We start from the raw sequence: 8962 nt of genomic DNA on the forward strand, positions 1-8962 counted from the left end.
AACTCAGATTGCAACCTTCCCTAGCGTCACTGCTGTTAACGTTAGATGTTCTAATAAGAGGTTCGCATGATCAATCCCTCGGAAAAATAACATTGACAAGTTAGTCTACGATAATACAAAGACCAGACATGCACGCAACAATAACTATACAAGCTGTGCGTTAGGAGCATTCATGGAAAAAAATAGCTATAAGCTAATGATGAGGTATAAGAGCAAGCAGATTGGAAATGCACATAACATGATTATAACAGCAGTGTGAGAATAGCAGACACAAGAAAACAGCTAGCGGCTAGCGGTGAGCTAATGACGTGGTATAAGAACAACCAGATCCGGAAATGCCAATAGCATGACTATAAAAGCAGTGCGACAATAGCATGCAGTACAAAAACAGCTGGCAACAAATGAATGGGTATAAGACTATAAATATGTGGATGCACACAGGTGTCAGTACAATGAACATGATGGTAGCGACCGGATAATGCTTTTGTACTGTACAATATTTAAACGAACTTCATGCGAAGCAGCACATCAAGAAAGTTAATGGCATATGAGATCTGCAAATAACTACACAAAACATGGCTAAAGAAACACCGCGATCCAACGGGCCAGCGTACTAACCAAGCTGCGGCGGGGTGGACGGGGGCGGCAGCTTGCATTCCAGCGGTGGCGAACGCGGGAGACGATGAATCGACCCTGTTTCAGGAGAAGCGAGCGTTAGTGAAGCAGATCTGGTTGGCTGGCAAGGGATTCGGTGAAGTTGATACAGCCGCTGCGCCGAGGTAGTCGGTGGAATAGATCGGCTTCTGTAGAGGGGGGGGGCGTGGTGAAGTAGACCCGGTTCCGTTGGAGAGGATCCGGTGCGTCGACAGGATAGGCGTTGATTGCTACGCTGTGGATGAGGTCGGCGGTGAAGCAGATCCGTCAGTGGCGAGGTCGGCGGTGAAGCAGATCCGTCGGTGGCGAGGGCGGCGGGGGAGCGGATCCAGTGGGTGGACAGCCAACACGATCAAGGCTACGCTGTGGAGGAGTATGCCGCGGCGAAGCAGATCTAGTACTGTAGAGAGTCAGAGCTTTGGCGTGTGAGAGTATTTTTGAGTGAATGGGGCGAATGGTTGGTGGGTGGGTGTGGGCCTGTGGGTAGGGTTCGGGATCTAGGCAAGATATTTCATTGTTACCGAATGAGCCCTCCATGGTCGGTGGGTTGTAGCTTCCGGACCAGGGTTAAAAGGGTAAAACTGGTCACGGGATATTCGAATGGATGCGGCGGGATGATTTGGCGTGGGGCCGAAATTTTCAATTTCAAGCTACGAGCAGAACGACAAAAAATAATGTTCTTCCCGAGGGAGCTCTCATTTCTTCCTTTTCTCTTTCTCTCTCGAGTCTCTCCCACTCCCCCGGCCCACTCCTCTCCCCCTTCTCTCCGGCGGCCTCGCCGGCCGGAGAAGAGGCAGACTTCTCTCTGTATATCGTACCCCCTCCCATCAAAATTAATTGATTCAAGTTTCCTTAGACGTGTATGTATCTAGAGTATAAACATGTGTGGATACATCCATATTTAGATAAGCAAAGTCTAGTCAGCTAATTTGGATCCGAGGGAGTTAGTGTTGTTGTAAGCTTAGATCCGGTGTTTCCCATGAGGAGAATGGCGCAATGCAGTAGGGGACCTCATCATCAGCTTCTGATCTGGCCTATGGTGAATCTGGCGGATCAGATCTAGCGGATCTTGCCGGCCAAAGCCCGATCTGGTGCCATCAAGGTGATGACGCTAACAGTGAGGCTTGCTTTGGTCAGTGCTTCAGATCTGGCAAATGGGGAAGTCAAGCTGCTAACGTTCACAAGCTCAGGGCATACGACGGCGTCATCCGTCTTGCCCGTTGATACGTCTCCAACGTATCTATAATTTCTTATGTTCCATGCTTGTTTTATGACAATACCTACATGTTTTGTTCACACTTTATATCGTTTTGATGCATTTTCTGGAACTAACCTATTAACAAGATGCTGAAGTGCCAGTTCCTGTTTTCTGCTGTTTTTGGTTTCAGAAATCCTACAAAGGAAATATTCTCGGAATTGGACGAAATCAAAGCCCAGAATCTTATTTTTCCCAAAAGCTTCCAGAGCACCGAAGAGGGGCCAGAGTGGAGGCCCAGGGCCTCCACACAACATGGCGGCGCGGCCAGAGGGGGGGGGCGCCCCCCCTACTGTGTGAGCCCCCCAGGACCCTTCCGACTCCGCCTCTTCGCCTATTTAAGCCCTGGTGACCTAAAACTTCGATATGAATAAGCCACGATACGGGAAACCTTCCAGAGCCGCCGCCATCGCGAAGCTAAGATTCGGGGGACAGAAGTCTCTGTTCCGGCACGCCGCCGGGACGGGGAAGTGCCCCCGGAAGGCATCTCCATCGACACCACCGCCATCTTAATCGCCGCTGCTGTCTCCCATGATGAGGAGGGAGTAGTTCTCCCCCGAGGCTGAGGGCTCTACCGTAGCTATGTGGTTCATCTCTCTCTTTGTGATCTAGTTGAATATCATCTATGTGCTACTCTAGTTGATGAGGACATCCCTACTACACCACTACCTCCGTCATTGATAAATGAAGATGAACCTGCTGTGGAGCTCAGGTCCAATGAAGTTCGGATTGGACCAATTACACGGGCTCGTGCGAAGCTACTTAAACAACAGGTGAACTTGTTTCTAAACGGTACTTTGATTGATGAGAACTTTATACTGCCTAAGTCCTATTACTTATGTATCATCAGGTATCAAGAGGATACGAGCATCGCACGAGGAGGAGAGGAGCAGCTGGACATGAAGACGGACGTCAAGATGGACGTGAAGCTGGACATGGAGCTGGACATGAAGATATCTCATGGACGTGCGAGGGAGGAGCGGGAGGCATGCGCGAGAGGAGAAGAAGACGTCCAGGCCGGTCCAGCACCCGGTCCGACCGGCCGCCAGACCGGCCAACCCGGTCACTGACCTGGTCGACCGGGCGCCAACCGGACGGGATTTATCGTACCGGATGAAAACCGGAAAAACTCGCAACTATTCGGTTGCCGCCCGGTTGACCGGACCCCAGACCGGCCAACCCGGTTGCCGCCCGGTTGACCGGACCCCAGACCGGCCGATCCGGTCCCTGGCCCGGTTGACCGGATTTGTCCGAGTCTGTCTCGACCAGATCTATTCTGGGTCGGTTATTTTTGTATCTTTTCGACCAGAACTCGTCCCAGACGCCTATATAAGTGCCCAGGACGCCCCCCTAGCTGCTTTAGACCATGTTTAAGATAAACCCTAGTTCTTAGTTGTTTGCTCTAGCAAAACTATTGAATCCCTACACCATATTGCTTGAATATTGTGTAGATCCTGAAAAAGTCTTTTGTGATCTGCTGTTCCATTGGGAATTAGACGGTTGCAACTTACCGCTTCGTGGTCGGCGGCTACGTGCGCAAGTGTGTGGAGTTGCGAATATCTTGCAGGGTTGAGAGCTGTTGCATTGGCGACAGGGACCAATCGAGAAATCTCGTTGCGTCATACAAGTTATCATCCACTTCATCGTCGTGTTTCTCCGCTGCCATCACCCCGTGATCATCATCACCTCCGTTGCTTACTGAGAAGATCGGGTCACCCCTTATCATCTTGGTATCAGATTTCCAGTTTCCCTCGGTAAGCCATCCACAATCCACCCCATAGTTGAGTTGTGAGTGTTTCCTATCCAGAAAAAGCCAAAAAAAAATTAGGGTTAGGGTTTGCCATAGCTTTAGATTGCACTAATTTCAAGTTTTAGTTGCTGTTCGTAGTTGTTCTTGCGTATTTTTTCTTTCCATCTAGTCTTTTAGGGTTTGAGTTTACTCTATCATCTTGTATTCCTTTATCTTGTGGTGTCAGTTTTTGTTACTCCGAGTCCACATAGCGTACAGTGTGCTTGTTCCCAACCATAGACACAGCCTTTCGATATAAAGTGACTAGGAACTTCTCCAGAAGAGACTAGTTTTACCGCTCGACAGGCTGCTCGTTAGGTTATCGGTGCTTTGCATATTACTGTTGGCCGTGTTATTAAGGAGTTGTGTCAGAAAATCAAAAAAAAATAGAAAATTGAAAAAAAGAAAAAAGAGCTACATAGCTGCGTGTGTTCTATAAAAGAAAATTCCAAAAAGAAAAGTGAAGTGCTAGTTGATTCAAGTGAAGGCTTAAGTTTACTTTACTGCACCTGTAGTTGAGCAATCTTGTGCCTGTCTCATTGAGCTTTGCTAGCGTCTCTCGTGTGCTTTGCAACCTTTCCCACATATAGTTGCATTGCCCCATTATATCGCCTTGTGTGAGTATCATTGGTTGTCTACGGTCAGCGCTAGAGCTTGTTATTGGTGCAAATAGGTAGCCTACCTACAGCCCCACATATACCCTACTTTGTCGTGTGATTTGTTCTTATACCCTTGATATTCGCTTCGCTACATCCGTGTACTAGTTGTTACTACAAGTGGTAAGCAACACTAATTTACTTTGGAACGGTAAGATCTCCTTTTCTTATCAGTTTTGAGTGAGTTGTGAGAGTACCACCATATCTTTTTGATTTAGTGCACTAATCTACTAACGATGTCTGCTAGTGATCATAGAATTGTTAACCAGGAAAACAAGAGTGCTGCAGATATCATCACATGGAGGGAGTATGAGGCTCTTCGTAATGAGATGCGACGTGAATTCCGCGCTCAGGACGATGTGCTTAATGGGAAGATTGATGAGATCTCCCAAAAGCTGGATACTACTCATGTGACCGTCACTACAATGCAAGATCAAATGACGGATGTACAACGCAATCTTGCTGATTTGCGCTTAGCTGTTGAGAATTTGACCGCGCAACAACAACAAGAAGATGACGATGATCCTGAGCTTCAAGATGACGCACACAATGCTCGTGATGCGCCACGTGGTAATCGTCCTCGCGGTTGGGTTCCACTTGGCCGCAATGATCGTGGACAAGATGAAGAAGATGGTTTGGGTAAGCCCAAATTTACTATACCCAAGTTTGAAGGAGGAGCTGATGTTGAAGAATACCTCACTTGGGAGCTCAAGATTGAGAAGTTGTGGAGCTTACATCCACATTATACTGACGATCGAAAGATCAAGCTTGCTTCTTCAGAATTTGATGGCTATGCTTTGCGTTGGTGGGATGCTTTTGTTCGTAACCGTGCAGAGGATCGTGAGCAGCCTATACGCACATGGCGTGCCATGAAGGAGGCGATGACTTCTCGCTTTGTGCCTACAAATTACTTGCGGAATATATATGATAAGCTGACTCTATTGAGACAAGGTGTGAAGACTGTGGATGAATACTACATGGAGATGGAGATGCTTATGCAGCGTGGCCGTGTCCGTGAGTCTCTTGAGATGACAATGCAGCGTTTCCTCAACGGTTTGAAGTATGACATCAAAGGCATTGTTCGTCACTACAGCTACACCAATATGAATCAATTGTTACATCATGCAAGAGAAGCTGAATCACAGTTGGCTGATGAAGCAAAGATCAAAGGTCGAGCTACAGGAGCTGGGCGTTTCACACCCCGCGCGGCCCCATCTATGGCGCCGGCGCCTTCGACGCGCTCCGCCCCTCCGCCTAGTAAGTCGGTCTCCAATGTGTCTAACACAAAGAAGTCCGAATCTGCTGCAAGTACGAGTGGCTCTAATATGTCTACTACACGTAACCGTGATATGGTTTGTCATACATGTGGTGGCAAGGGTCACTTCAAGAGAGATTGTCCTAACCGCAAAGTCATGGTTATCAATGAGGACAATGAGTATGAGACGGGAGATGATGTTGATCCTAATGCTCCAGAAGATGATGACTATGACACTGATGGTGAAGATGCATATCCGTCTGATGCTCGCACCATTGTTGTGTCGCAGCGTGCTCTTAATGTGTTGCCTAGTGCATCTACTCAGCGCTGCAATTTGTTCCAAACAAAGGCTTTAGTTGGCCCTGACAAGGCTTGCAAGGTCATTATTGATGGCGGGAGTTGCCGCAATTTAGCAAGCAAGGAGTTGTTTACCAAGCTGAAGTTGAAGTATCTACCGCACCCGCATCCATACTATATTCAGTGGTTGAGCGACAATGGTGAGATGAAGGTAAACCACATGGTGCGTGTTGAGTTTGCTATTGGACCGTATAAGGATTGCATTGATTTTGATGTCGTTCCTATGACGGTGTGTCACCTACTATTGGGTCGGCCTTGGCTCTATGACCGTTATGTGCAACACAATGGCCGTGCCAATACATATCACTTGGAGTTCAAGGGCAAGAAAATCAATTTACAGTCTATGACACCACAGCAAATCGTCAATGAGTCTCGTCAGAAAGTTGAAGTCAATTTGGAGGATGCTTCTTTAGATAGGCGAGAGAATTGTACTGTTGTGAGTGATATAACGAAAAGTGAGAGAGTGGATTCCTTAGTCTCATTAGCCACCAAAGAAGACATGAGAGAATTTAGTGAGGATCCTACAGCCATGCCTCTTGTGCTTTTGTACAGGGGTACGGTTTTGGTTTCTAACGACATGACCCCTATTCCTCTTGGTGTTTCTAATGTTTTGCAGGAATTTGGCGACGTGTTTCCGGATGAGGTACCCGCAGGACTTCCACCATTGCGAGGTATTGAGCATCAAATCGACTTGATTCCCGGAGCTTCGCTACCCAATCGGGCACCATATAGAACGAACCCCGAAGAGACGAAGGAGATACAGAAGCAAGTACAAGCGCTACTCGACAAAGGTTATATCCGCATAAGCCTTAGTCCTTGTGCTATTCCTGTATTCTTGTTCCTAAGAAAGATGGTACATGGCGTATGTGCGTAGATTGTAGAGCTATAAACAATATCACTATTCGATATCGTCACCCTATTCCCCGTTTAGAGGATATGCTAGATGAATTGAGTGGTGCTGTGCTGGCGTGAAGTTGGCGTGGGAGATAGAAATCTTTGTGGTGTAGCTTTTCTTCAGTTCCCCGGCAACGGCGCCAGAAATTTGCTTGATGCGTGTAGTTGACACGTCCGTTGGGAACCCCAAGAGGAAGGTGTGATGCGCACAGCGGCAAGTTTCCCTCAGTAAGAAACCAAGGTTTAATCGAACCAGTAGGAGTCAAGAAGCACGTTGAAGGTTGATGGCGGCGGGATGTAGTGCGGCGCAACACCAGAGATTCCGGCGCCAACGTGGAACCTGCACAACACAACCAAAGTACTTTGCCCCAACGAAACAGTGAGGTTGTCAATCTCACCGGCTTGCTGTAACAAAGGATTAACCGTATTGTGTGGAAGATGATTGTTTGCAGAAAACAGTAGAACAATATTGCAGTAGATTGTATTTCAGTATAGAGAATTGGACCGGGGTCCACAGTTCACTAGAGGTGTCTCTCCCATAAGATAAACAGCATGTTGGGTGAACAAATTACAGTTGGGCAATTGACAAATAAAGAGGGCATGACCATGCACATACATATTATGATGAGTATAGTGAGATTTAATTGGGCATTACGACAAGGTACATAGACCGCTATCCAGCATGCATCTATGCCTAAAAAGTCCACCTTCAGGTTATCATCCGAACCCCCTCCAGTATTAAGTTGCTAACAACAGACAATTGCATTAAGTATTGCGCGTAATGTAATCAGTAACTACATCCTTGAACCTAGCACGAATGTTTTATCCCTAGTGGCAACAGCACATCCATAATCTTAGACATTTCTGTCACTTCCCAGTTCACGGAGACATGAACCCACTATCGAGCATAAATACTCCCTCTTGGAGTTACAAGCATCTACTTGGCCAGAGCATCTACTAGTAACGGAGAGCATGCAAGATCATAAACAACACATAGATATAAATTGATAATCAACATAACAAGTATTCTCTATTCATCGGATCCCAACAAACGCAACATATAGAATTACAGATAGATGATCTTGATCATGTTCGGCAGCTCACAAGACCCGACAATTAAGCACAATGGGGAGAAGACAACCATCTAGCTACTGCTATGGACCCATAGTCCAGGGGTAGACTACTCACTCATCACTCCGGAGGCGACCATGGCGGCGTAGAGTCCTCCGGGAGATGATTCCCCTCTCCAGCAGGGTGCCGGAGGCGATCTCCTGAATCCCCCGAGATGGGATTGGCGGTGGCGGCGTCTCTGGAAGGTTTTCCATATCGTGGCTCTCGGTACTGGGGGTTTCACGACGGACGCTTTAAGTAGGCGGAAGGGCAGGTCAAGAGGCGGCACGAGGGGCCCACACCCTAGGTCGGCGCGGCCAGGGCTTGGGCCGCGCCGCCCTATGGTGTCGCCACCTCGTGGCCCCACTTCGTCTCCTCTTAGGTCTTCTGGAAGCTTCGTGGCAATATAGGACCCTGGGCGTTGATTTCGTCCAATTCCGAGAATATTTCGTTACTAGGATTTCTGAAACCAAAAACAGCAGAAAACAAAGAATCGGCACTTCGGCATCTTGTTAATAGGTTAGTTCCAGAAAATGCACGAATATGACATAAAGTGTGCATAAAACATGTAGATAACATCAATAATGTGGCATGGAACATAAGAAATTATCGATACGTCGGAGACGTGTCAGCATCCCCAAGCTTAGTTCTGCTCATCCCGAGCAGGTAAAACGATAACAAAGATAATTTCTGGAGTGACATGCCATCATAACCTTGATCATACTATTTGTAAAGCATATGTAGTGAATGCAGCGATCAAAACAATGTATATGACATGAGTAAACAAGTGAATCATATAGCAAAGACTTTTCATGAATAGTACTTCAAGACAAGCATCAATAAGTCTTGCATAAGAGTTAACTCATAAAGCAATAATTCATAGTAAAAGCATTGAAGCAACACAAAGGAAGATTAAGTTTCAGCGGTTGCTTTCAACTTGTAACATGTATATCTCATGGATATTGTCAACATAGAGTAATATAATAAGTGCA

This window comes from Lolium perenne, chromosome 3 (assembly GCF_019359855.2).
Source record: "Lolium perenne isolate Kyuss_39 chromosome 3, Kyuss_2.0, whole genome shotgun sequence".
In the NCBI taxonomy this organism is placed as follows: Eukaryota; Viridiplantae; Streptophyta; class Magnoliopsida; order Poales; family Poaceae; genus Lolium; species Lolium perenne.